At 35.5% G+C, this 12,793-nt stretch overlaps 1 long non-coding RNA gene across 1 annotated transcript in view; it reads right to left on the bottom strand.

Moving 5' to 3' along the window:
* Positions 1-11,348, bottom strand: part of LOC127180114 (uncharacterized) — a 35,791-nt gene extending 24,443 nt beyond the window's left edge. Inside the window, exon 1 of the long non-coding RNA XR_007829584.1 lies at positions 11,154-11,348. This is a non-coding gene — a long non-coding RNA (uncharacterized LOC127180114). The remainder of the gene's footprint in view (positions 1-11,153) is intronic.
* Between the last annotated feature and the right edge of the window lie 1,445 nt (positions 11,349-12,793).

Below are 12,793 nucleotides of genomic sequence, written 5' to 3'. Positions count from 1 at the left end.
AGCTGTGGATGTGAGCGGAGTTTAAAGTGTTTTCTGCTGTGACGGACATTCGCTGCACATTAACTGTGTTACGCAACACGACCATAGTTGTGGTTAACGCGGATCAGCAGGAGAAAACACTTCGCAGAAGAGGACTGATTCACATTATACAATTCATTTCATATTACTCCGTTCCACATGGCGGAGTGTCTGGTCTGGAGCCGCGGCGTACGCTGCATAAAACTCTATTTTAAAATCAGTTTACAATCAGTGAATCTCATTCTTCAAAGGTCTCATCCTTACACGAGTTCAGACACAAAAAACATCTTAAATAAGTGCAGAAAAATTTAAATTCATAAAGTTGTGGCAAATGCTGCATGCACTGCAAAAAAAAAATTCTTCCTTACTATTTTTGTTTCCAGTACAAATATCTGCACATCCTAAATCAAGATATATTTACTGAAGATGCAAAATGAAGATATGAAGTCTGTTTTCTGAGAAATTGAACAAAATGAACTGAGTTTGATTAATACAAGAATCAATATCTGTCAGTGGTGGATGAAAAAACTTGTTTCCCTTTGCACTGATTTTTCTGATCCCATTGACAGATATTTGATCATTTAAAATGTGATAAAAATGTGTTAGTATTATTTTTCCTTTGAAGCGCTGCTAATGCAAGGCGTTTACATTTACAGATCATATATTTTTTCCTTTTAATTTATTATTTTAATTAATTATTCTTAAAAGCTCTTAGAAAGTCTTTTATTTACCTTCACTGAACCTGCAGAAACCTTGTTTTTAGTGAATAAAATTATGTGATGTTTATTAAAAGTTGGAAGTTTTATAAAAGTTGGAAATGGATTATAAAACATAATTAATTTAGGGCGGGGCTTGGCTCTATCCATCGTTTGCTGTTTGGATGTTGAGATGTGGGCGTGGCTCTTTAAAATTGGAGGCGGAGAAATACAAGATTGTAGTGGATAGTTTAAAAAGGGGCGGGGTTTGAACTCACTCACTGATTGGAGAACTCTGCTGTCAATGGGGGGAGAAAACTTGTTTCCCTTTGAACTGATTTTTCTGATCCCATTGACGGATATTTGATCATTTTGATCATGAAAGTGAAAAAAAATATGTTTGTTTTGGTAAAAATGTTTTAATATTATTTTTCCTTTGAAGCGCTGCTAATGCGAGGCATTTACATTTAGAGATCATACAGACATATTGTTTTCCAGTCAATTTATTACATAAATGTTCTTTTTTAATCTTAAAAGCTCTTAAAAAGTTTTTTATTTACCAACCTGCAGAAACCTTTTTAGTGAATAAAATTATGTGACTGTTTATTAAAAGTTTGAAGTAGTGTCAGATCGTTTCTTCCGCATTGTGACGCACATCAGAGTGAAATTAATTATAAAAAAAATAATTAATTTAGGGCGGGGCTTGGCTCTATCCATCGTTTGCTGTTTGGATGTTGAGATGTGGGTGTGGCTCTTTAAAATTGGAGGCGGAGAAATGCAAGATTGTAGTGAATAATTTAAAAAGGGGCGGAGTTTGAACTCACTCACTGATTGGAGAACTCTGCTGTCAATGGGGGAAGAAAATTTGTTTCCCTTTGAACTGATTTTTCTGATCCCATTGACAGATATTTAATATTATTCTTCCTTTGAAGCGCTGCTAATGCGAGGCATTTACATTTAGAGATCATACAGACATATTGTTTTCCAGTCAATTTATTACATAAATGTTCTTTTTTAATCTTAAAAGCTCTTAAAAAGTCTTTTTATTTACCAACCTGCAGAAACCTTTTTAGTGAATAAAATTATGTGACTGTTTATTAAAAGTTTGAAGTAGTGTCAGATCGTTTCTTCTGCATTGTGACATGAATTGTGAAATGAATTATAAAAAAATAATTAATTTAGGACAGGGCTTGGCTTTAATGCGAGGCATTTACATTTAGAGGGGCGGGGCTTGGCTGGATGTTCAGATGTGGGCGTGGCTCTTTAAAATTGTAGGCGGGTCTGAATGCAAGATTGTACTCCCTGATTGGACTGTCATTCCATTGGAATTTTGATATTTTCATTTTTTTTAAAAAAGATGTAAAGCTGTAATAGTTCACAGTAACAACATTTTCTTTATAGAACTTTAGTTTGATGCTGCCTTTTTTTTATTTTGGCATGAAAAGAATTTTATTTTTCCCAAAAATGCTCAGTAATGTTACGGCATCTGACTAAAGCTGTTTTCTTTTGAGCGAGCACAGGTTTGTGTTTGTGTTTTGGAGCTGATTGATTGCGGCCCTCAATGATCTGAACTACCGCACCTCGATTATTGAGTGAACAAATACACAAATCATGTTTTTTACACGCAAAAGCAGATGTTTCGGTGTGTTTTGAAGTGGGAAACAAGTGGTCTGGAATGAGAGACTAAATAATGAACAAATGTTGACTGTCACTGAACTCACAACAGCGTCTCGATTAGATGAGAAGTGTGTGTCCAAAAATAATGCACAGACGGGAATCCTGCTGCTGTTTTGGTGTGTTTGAGCGCGTGACGACGCTCTTGTTTTTCTCCATCGTGTGTGTTGCTGCTTCTCTAGATTGTGTCGGCGGTTCTTCTGTGTTCCTGCGAACACGCACGCTGGGAAAGATGAACTCCTGCAGCAAACGTGAATCAGACCGCAGCATGTGCTGCTGTCATCTGTTTACATCTCAACTGCCTGGAAAAAACTCTGTCATGTCAATTTCAATCAAAACATCATTTCTGTGGCATATTGGTGATACTAGAGATCAACAGAAGAACAAAAACGACCTTTAAAAAGGAAGAGCTCAGTGCTCGTAACAGTATGAGAGCATCACCTGATTGACAGCAGTGGAGAGACACGATGTCTGTCGGTGTACGAACATACATTATTTTTGTACTTTCTGTTTTTATTTTCATTTTAGTTAAAATATTAGTATATTTGTTTTACCTTGTCTCTAAATACTATTCAAAAGTTACATTTTTTAATGTTTTTTAAAGAATTCACTTCCAAGCCTGCTTTTATTTCATCCAAAACACAGCAAAAACAGTAATATTGTGAAATATTTTTACTATTTAAAATAACTGCTTTCTATGTGTGTATCTGTTAAAGTGTAATTTATTCAGCTGAATTTTCAGCATCATTACTCCAGTCTTCAGTGTCACATGATCCTTCACAAATCATTCTCATATGCTGATTTGCTGCTCAATAAATATTTTTATTTTATTATCAATATTTAAAACAGTTTAAACAACTTGGAACAGAAATATCCAAAGATCAGCTTTTATTTGAAATAACAAGATTTGTAATTATACACTATAACATTCAAAAGCTTGGAGTCAGTATTTTTTGGGGGGAAAGAAATGATAGAAATTAATAGTTTTATTTAGCAAGGATGCTTTAAATTGGTCAAAAGTGATGATAATGACATTTATAAAGTTACAGAATATTTCTATTTCAGATAAATGCTGTTCTTCTGAACTTTCTAGTCATCTACTCAGCTGTTTTCAACAATAAAAATAATTTTTTGAGCAGCAAAACAGCATATTACAATGATTTGTGAAGGATCATGTGACACTGAAGACTGGAGTAATGATGATGAAAATTCAGCTGCGCATCACAGGAATAAATTAGATTTCGAAATATATTCAAATAGAAAGCAGTTATTTTTAATAGTAAAAATATTTCACAATATTACTGTTTTTGCTGTACTTTGGATCCAATAAGTTAAAGATCACAGTCAAAAACTTACTATTTTTATTTCCATTGTAGTTATTTTTGTACACCATGTTTATTTAAGTAAACTTTTAATCGATTTCAACATTTTGATGCTTTTAATTTCAGTTTAGTGTAGCTTTCATTAATCATTTTAGTGCATCAAGTTAAACTAAATGAAAAAAAAATATCTTGGCAACTAGCTGACATAAAATGAGTTTACAATGAGTTTTTAATGTTTCATTTTGGTTAACGTTTATTTTATTTCAAGTAAGTCCTTTTTCAATGGTTTTAATAGTATTTAAACGATAATGACTCTGTGTGGAGCTGCTGTATCTGCAGACGCTCTTTTTCCCATCACAGGAGGCGCTGGATGTCTGACGTTTATCTGGTCTGGTTTCCTGTGAGTCACGCAGAGATTCACTCAAGGCTTTGGATCAAACGCTCTCCAGAACTGAACATCTGATGTTCACCACCCAAAAACAACACGACGCTCAGCACGGTAAGAAAACACGCTGCTTCTGGACACGAGAGTCTGCTTTCCGATCAGATGTAAACAATGATGACTGTCTGACTCAAACACGAGTTCCTCACTGTTCAGTGATCTGACGGCTCTGAAGCAGTAGTAGTACTGTCAGTGTCGTGTAAACATGACTGAAGACGCGAAAAGTGGAGAAACAGACAAACCGATTCAATTGAGTGAGTCATTTACGCTGGAACCGCTCCGAATGATTCAAACTCGTGACTGCGATCATTCAGTTCAAGCGATTCACAAGCAAAACCAGATCAAATTAAAGGGGCCATTCGTTTTCAAATTTCGACATAGCTTGAGTGTTTGGTGTAGTGATTGGTGAAACAGAGCTTTTCGGAATTCCGAATCAGTTAAACCATTAAATGATTCACTGTTTCGAAGTGCTCCAATCGTGAGTTATTTGATTTTAGAACGTGACTTCAAATGAAATGCCTGTCCCAATGTGCACATTATCCATCCTAAATTCTAGTAATTTTCAATAATATCTATAGCAGATAGATAGCGTGCACATTGGGACGCAGGGTATGCTTCAAATCGTTGATTGCGAATTATTTGATTCAGATCGCGACTTCGGTGCCTGTTCATGAATCATTTTGCGAATCAGTTGATTTAGATCGGAACGTCGGAGCGGGTTTGCAAATCTTTTGATTCGGATAGGAACTTTGGAGCGCGGATCGTGAATCATTTGATTCAGATCGCGACTTCGGTGCCGGTTTGCGAATCGTTTTGTGAATCGAATGATTCGCAATTTGCGCTCTGATTCCTTATCTGAAAAGATGGTCCGCGAATCATTATTCAGATAGGAACTTTGGAGCGCGGATCGTGAATCACTTGATTCAGATCGGAACATTGGATCGCAAATCATTGATTTAGATCGGAACTTTGGAGCGGGATCGCAAATCTTTTGATCCAGATTGGAACTTTGGATCGCGAATCACGAATCATTTGATTCAGATTGGAACTTTGGAGCGGGTTCACAAATCTTTTTTTCAGATTTTTTTAAATGAAACGGCAGTACAGTTCCAAAAACAAAACAAAGAAAAATAAATAAAGTATACACAAATACAAATCCCAAAAATACAAAATTAATTGCAGTTTTACTATAGTCAAAGTGTAGTAAACATGTTTTTTGCATAATCACAGTTTTACTACAAATACCATAGCTAAACTGTGGTTAGTGTGGCAAAACCATGGTTAATTTGTGGTTACCATGGTTTAACTATTGTAACCACATTTTTTGTTTGTTTTTTAAATAATGAAAGTGTTGCCAGGTTAACAAAAACAAAACAAAAACAGTAATAAATTTACACCATAGAGGACACATATGATGAATATATAGATATTGTTATTTTTTAGGATTAACAGAACTTTTGGATAGTTCCCATGTACTTGTCTAGATCAACAAATACTTTTTTTCTTGTAATTCTGACTTTATATCTCACATTTTTTACTTTTTTTTCTAAATATCTTGTGGTGTGGTTGCTATGGTATTCTGTGGTTGCTAGGTGAGCTGTTGTGGTGTGTAGATGTGATTGTGGTCCATCTGTGTGCATCTGTGCGGTTTATTCATCTGTTTTGTGGTCCAGCAGGTGCAAACGGTGCGTTTGATCACCGTATGATCTGAGGAATCAGTGCATCAGCTTTACGTCTCACAGAGGTTCTAGTGTTTGTGACCCCAGTAAAACCAGACTAATGAGCAGATGAATGTATTGAATGCAGTTCTCGTCTCTTCCCAGCATTCACAGCACAAAGCGTCCGCTCATGACGCGGCTCTGAATCTCTCCAGGAATGTGCGCGGCATCCCGTGATGCCAGCACAAGAGCTATGAGAGAAATGTCCACACGTGTTTCCTCCATCAGCCCCGTCTCAGTTCTACAGCGCAGTCTCGGGTCAAACCAGCGCTTTTCAGTCATTCTGATGAATTCTGAAAGCAAACCGCAGTACATCTGTTACGTAACCGTGTCTGCTTTCATTCAGACGCTTCTTTTCTCAGTTTATGTGGTAACCTGAGCATGTGTTTGCTGCTGATCGTCTCCACAGCTGAAGATGTGATCTGCACAGCCTATGAATTTCATTTCATTTTCATTTTTGGGTCCCGGCTAACAGGGAACACTCGCGGCTTTCACCGATGTTATATAAATGTTAGGACAAAACGTTCTTCTTCTTTTAACTTTAATATTTGATACACATTCTCATAACATTGAGAAAGTGTTTGCAGAACAACATTCTTAGAATGACATCATGTCATCTGAACTTGATGAACATTCTAAGAATTCTGAGATACCAGTTATTTAAAAAATTGGCTTTTTGTTTAAATGTGAAGGATTTTCATTCATCACAGAAATTTAAGATTGTAGAGAGATGAAAGATGAAATTGAATTTAATATTTCCCATTTTTTCTTATATGTTTTATTATTTGACTATATTTCCCCTATATTTTCATATCTGAGTATACTTCATAGGGGTGCTCCGATTGATCGGCTACCGATCATTATCGGCCGATAATCCCTTGCGGATGTTTGATCGGCGTCTCTAAAGCTGATGACGCGCCGGCTGAGAGGTTTGGTACGACATGCAACGGCATCGTCTCAGGCGCTTTTCTGCGCGGGTAAAACAATTCTAATGCTTGAGGTGAGGGACAATTCATATTTCTTAATTTAATAACTTATAGTAATTTGAAATCCTTATGTGAGGCGTAATTTCACAAACAGCGCGAGTGAATGAGCGCGCGCTCTCTCTCTTTCTCTTTCAAAAGTGCGCACATGTCTTCCCGTCACAACATCGTGTCTGACTATAAGCAGCTGCACAGTTGACACAGGAATTGTTACTTGCACAACAGAATCAGTGTCGCATCGTCGCTAAAGTTTATGAACTGCATTTCTTTTTAATTCTTTCCAGTGTTTAACCATTCAGCGCTCGCGCGCTCTCCTGGAGACTTGAAGCCTAAACACATAGCACCGCGTTCACATACCTTTGCAGTGCGTATTTTTTCCGTGCTCATGCTGACGGATTAAAGCGTTCAAGCTGCACACGGTTGTGGTCTAGCAGTGCGTTCCAGGAGCGGTGCGTCTGCAGCAGTCTGTGCCGCGCGCGCAGAATTAAAGTGACAGCGCATTGTTTGCGGTAAATTTGCTGAAAAAGTGTTTCCAATAAATAATAAATAAATGCGTTTGTTGAAATCAGACTTGTGCTGTGTGTAAGCTATTGTGCAATAAATGCACAATTCTAAAAACAAAAATGCACTGCATGATCAAACATTTGTGTGAGATAAATATATATTTAAAAAAAAAAAGTCTAAAAAATGTTGCCCTCCACCACTCAAATTAACTCCCCCTCTATCAAAAACTTATTCATCAGGCCCTGAATAAGTGTCTAAAAATCCTGATTGGAGTATCTCTATAAATAATTCTATATGATTAATAGGAGGCTTTAAAAAGATTGGTATCGGTGATCGGATCGGCAGATACTGCTTCCTGTGATCGGCAATCGGTGATCGCCTCAAAAATACTCTAGTATTTTTCCCATTTTTCACCTTTTGGTGGTTTTTAGTGTTTTTTTTTTGCTTGTTTGTTTTTTTTGGTTGCTCTTGGTGTTTTTTGTTTTATGGTGGGTTTGGTGTTTTTTAGGTTGTTCTTTTTTTTTTGTTTGTTTTTTTTTTTGTTTTGTTTTTTTTAAAGATTTTATCACCCCCCCCCCCACAGTACATTATTTTTATATTTGTTTTTTTTCAGTATTTTCCCTCTTTTGTCCCTTATATTTTGTATATTTTTTTTTCAGTATTTCCCCGTTTTCTTATTTTTTAAATCATTTGATTATATTTCAATTATATTTTTGTGTTTGATTTTATTTTAATATTTCCCTCTTTTTCCCTTTTTAAACTTTTTTTTTAATATTTGATTATATTTCAGTATTTTCTACCCTTTATTTTTTTTTATTTTTGTTTTATTTTTTTGCATTAAAGAGAAAGCAAAATTTGACATTTTTGGTGGTTTATAAATGTTTTTTGGGTTGTTCTTGGTGTTTTTTGTGTTTTAAGGTGGATTCTTGGTGTTTTTTTTGTTGGTTTGTTTGTTTGTTTTTTAAGATTTTGTACCCCCCAGTACATTTTTTTCTTTATATTTGATTATTTTTCAGTATTTCCCCCCTTTTGTCCATTACATTTTGTATATTTATTTCAATATTTCCCTTTTTTCCTATTTTATTTCTTATTTGATTATATTTCACTTATATTTTTAAATTTGATTATACTTCAATATTTTCCCATATTTCACCTATATTTTTATATTGAATTTAATATTTCACTTATGTCTTTGTGCTTGATTTTATTTTAATACCCAACCCCCTCCCCCTCCCCCCTCCCCCTTTTTCCTTTTTTTTTAAATATTTATTTTATTTTATTTTTGCACTAAAGAGAAAGCTAAATTTGACATTTTGTCCTTTATTTTTGATTGAACTGATAGTGATTGGACTGTTTTTTTATGATTTATTTTATTTTATGATAATTTGTGATTATATTATTTATTTTATGATTATGTTTTTTATTATTACAGTTTCTCAGCTGAAAGCATGAATTGTAAAAAAATCGTAAATAGCAAGACTGACATTATCTGTGTTGAGCAGTTGAAGCTGAATTAGTTCATGTCATAGACGGCAATATCAGAAAAACAAGTCTTTGTTAAGATTTCTGTGCTGATTTATTTGTGAATGTGTTTGTTGACGTCTGTTACTTGTGTCTCATCTGTTCTCAGTTCATCTCAGTGGTGTGTGAATGCGAGCCAAAAGCGCTGCAAACGCTCAAAGACTCGATTCTTCAGCGCTCTGTGTTTCCGCTCTCCGAGCTGCCCATGAAAGGAAGAGCAGGAAGCGTTTCGTCACTGAGTGGAGGAATTCCTGAGGGAGTGATGGGAGATTAAGGCCGCTGAGACGCAGCAGCTGCTGATGCTCTGAGTCACTTTCACTGCAGTGTTTGTGTCCTGAGACGCCTCGAGCCGCTGTCAGTCACCGAGCGGCCGGTAAAGAGTGAAATCGGCTGCGGAGGACGTTTACGGGAGCCGGGTTCGCGCCCGTTTGTTGTTGTGCCGTTGTTGTGCGGTTTCCATGGTGACAGATGTGCTGTTGCACAAGCGTGTTCTTATCACACTGACCACTTGTGTGGCCTTTCCTGAAACATCAGGAGTGAATCTGAGAGGGAGCAGGATTACTTGAAGCTGTTTTCAGGAGTTTCAGTTCTCCATATGTCCCTCATATCTCAACAACAACATGAACAAATAATCATAAAATGCTGTTTATAATCACTGCAGATCAAGTGTAACGTATCACACTGATTCACAGCCAAACTCTGTTCTCAGCTCAGTTTACTTCCGTAATGTGGTGTTATTCTGACCATATTCAGACGTTCTGTGTGACTGAATCTTATCTGTGGTGAATTAAATGATGCACTATAGGAAAAAAAAGAAGATAAGATCAATTAATCAGTGCAACATGTTTTTTCATTACTTTAACTCATCAGAATAGAGCTTAAAATTTCAACTTGTTTTTTTAAATTCTATTTCTCTTTTTTTATTCTTTTGTTTTTAGTGGTTTATGAGTGGTTTTTGTGTTGCTCTTGGCATTTTTTGTGTTTTATGGTGGATTTTTGGTGGTTTATGAGTGGTGTTTGGGTTCTTTTTGGTGTTTTTTGTGTTTTATGGTGGGTTTTTAGTGGTTTACAAGTGGTTTTTGGGTTGCTCGTGGTGTTTGTGTTTTATGGTGGGTTTTTGGTGGTTTTGGGGTTGCTTGTGGTGTTGTTTGTGTTTTATTGTGGGTTTTTGGTGGTTTACAAGTGGTTTTTGGTGGTTTTGGGGTTGCTTGTGGTGCTGTTTGTGTTTTATGGTGGGTTTTTGATTGTTTATAAGTGGCTTTTGGTGGTTTATGAATGTTTTTTGGCTGTTCTTGGTGTTTGTGTTTTATGATTTTGGTGGTTTATAAGTGGATTCTTGTTGGACTTTTTTGTTTTTGGAAATTTCTTTTTTTGTGATTTATGGGGGTATTTTGTGTGTTTTGGTGGTTTATAAGTGGTTTTTGTGTTCTTGGGGGTTGTTCCTGGTGTTTTTATTGTGTTTTATGATGGGGTTTTGGCAGTTTATGAGTGGTTTTTGGCTTGCTCTCTTGGTGTTTTTTTGTGTTGTTTTTGGTGTTTTGTGTGTTTTATGGTGGGTTTTTGGTGGTTTATGAGTGGATTTTAGTTGGACTTTTTTGTTTTTGGTGGGGTTTTGTTGGTCTTTTTTGTGATTTATGGTGGGATTTTTTTGTGTTTTATGATGTGTTTTGGTGGTTTATTAGTGGTTTGTGGTTGGATTTTGGTTATTTTTTTGTGATTTATAATCACTTTACAATAAGGTCCCATTAGTAATGCGCAGTGTGCATTCGTTCATATTAGCTCAGGTCCATTATATAATATTGACAGATAATACTAATTCATTTGAATAATGTATCACTAAATATCGAAACTTATAATATTATTATTAATAACAACAACAACAATAATAATAATATTAATAATACATTACATGAATAATAATTACATCAACCACAATAATAAATATTTAATTTAATATTTAAATTTCAATACATCATTTAAATAAACAATAAGAAAATAGATGCATATAGAATGAATAATTAATAAATGTTTTAGAAGCATTGTTCGTTGTTAGTAAAATGTTACTACAGTTAGTCATAAGATCTGTAATATTCATACAGTAGTGCACAAAAACGAATATGATCTAGAAACACAGACTGTAAAACTGCTGAATATGAGCGGATCTGGAGCAGCTGCAGGTTTGATGATGGTCGTTTGGTGAATGTGGGACCGACTTACAGCTTCTGGCTCTCTATTAAGAGTTGAACACACAGCTGAATGATTTGAGAGCTACTTACTGCAAATGATCCGGACTGAAGCGTTTCCTGATGGGTCTGAACTCCTTATATGGAGCGGAGCATCCGCACGGCTCTGACTCAGATGATGAAGAGAATCCAGCGCAGATTGGAAAAAACAATCAGTTGCATAAGCAGGGAAATCTGAACCTTAACCTCGGGGTTTGTCAGTAACCGGGAATGACAGGAATCCTCTTAGCCGAATTAAAGCCGCTCCGAGCTTTAACCAACAATCCCACATTGTGTTCCTGACGAGAGACGAGAGGCATGTGCGGCCGCTGATGTGCGACTAAAGCATCAGCATAACCGTACTCTAACCACCGATCATGATCGTACATCAACCACATCACTCACGCCTTTAATTATCCGCAGGAAAACACACATGCAGACATGACATTAATACGACAGCTGCTCGTCATTATGGAATTGACTGATTTATTACTAAACACATCCTCAATAATTAACAGTAGCGTTTGTTGGAATATGATGTAAAAACACATCTGGAATAAGAAGAAGAGCCAAATTATAATGCGGTGAAAATATGCACATATACAGTGTGTGTGTTTCACTTGAAATAATGGATTTGTTGTAGATCAGAATGTTGATTTTACTGCAGAATTGATGCACAGCGACAGAAACTTGTTCGTCTGTCATGAATCATGTTTGGAAACGCTGAGAATTTCCAGTGATTATATATAATTGTCAATTTAATGATCCATTTTGTGCAATTAATTGTATGAGAATGCAGTAAAAACATTAATATAGCTAATTCTGACTCTTGTAAATTACATAATTAGACATTCTTTCCCATTACAGTAGTGTCTAAATGTGAAGCATGTGTTGGTGATTCTGCAGAATGAGATGTTCACAGACCATTACCGCTGGCTGATTTTTTTCCGATACGTTCATACGCTTTATTATTATTATTTTATTTTCTGTTGTTCTATTATTTTATTAGTGTGTTGAGAGGATGTGACGTGTCAGCGGACAAATGTCTCCTCGTGTTAATGTTGGGTTTTCTGTGGACAAAAGCACTAGTGCTGCTGCAGTGTTTCACAATCGCTGTAGTCTGTGAACACTTCTTCCATTCTGAGAGAAATCATTCAGTCATTTAACTGGAATCCACCTGGAGACTTACAAACGCTTGGCAGGAGTTTATGTGTGTGTGTGTGTGTGTGTGTGTGTGTGTGTGTGTGTGTGTGGTATTTATTTACAGCACAAATTACTTTACCTTTCTCACTCACAGACTGAAGTACTAGAAACTTCTACTGTTTCAGTGTAAAGAAAATGCAGATTTTTGTTTTATTTATTTCTCGTGATGGTTTTAAAGCAGTGCAGTTTTATGTATGTATGTATTTATTTACATCCTGGTGATTTTGAAGCAGTTCCACTTTATTTATTTATTTATTTATCCATCCTGGTAATTTTGAAGTAGTGCAACTTTTATTTATGTATTTATTTATTTATGTGTTTATTTATTTATCATGTTGATTTTGAAGTAGTGCAACTTTATTTATTTATTTATTTATCCTGGTGATTTTAAAGTAGTGCAGCTTTTATTTATTTATTTATTTATTGTGGTATTTATTTATCCATCCTGGTAATTTTGAAGTAGTGCAACTTTATTTATTTATTTATTTATC

This window comes from Labeo rohita, chromosome 17, assembly GCF_022985175.1.
Source record: "Labeo rohita strain BAU-BD-2019 chromosome 17, IGBB_LRoh.1.0, whole genome shotgun sequence".
Classification (NCBI taxonomy): domain Eukaryota; kingdom Metazoa; phylum Chordata; class Actinopteri; order Cypriniformes; family Cyprinidae; genus Labeo; species Labeo rohita.
This window is presented reverse-complemented; position numbering and strand designations above follow the sequence as displayed.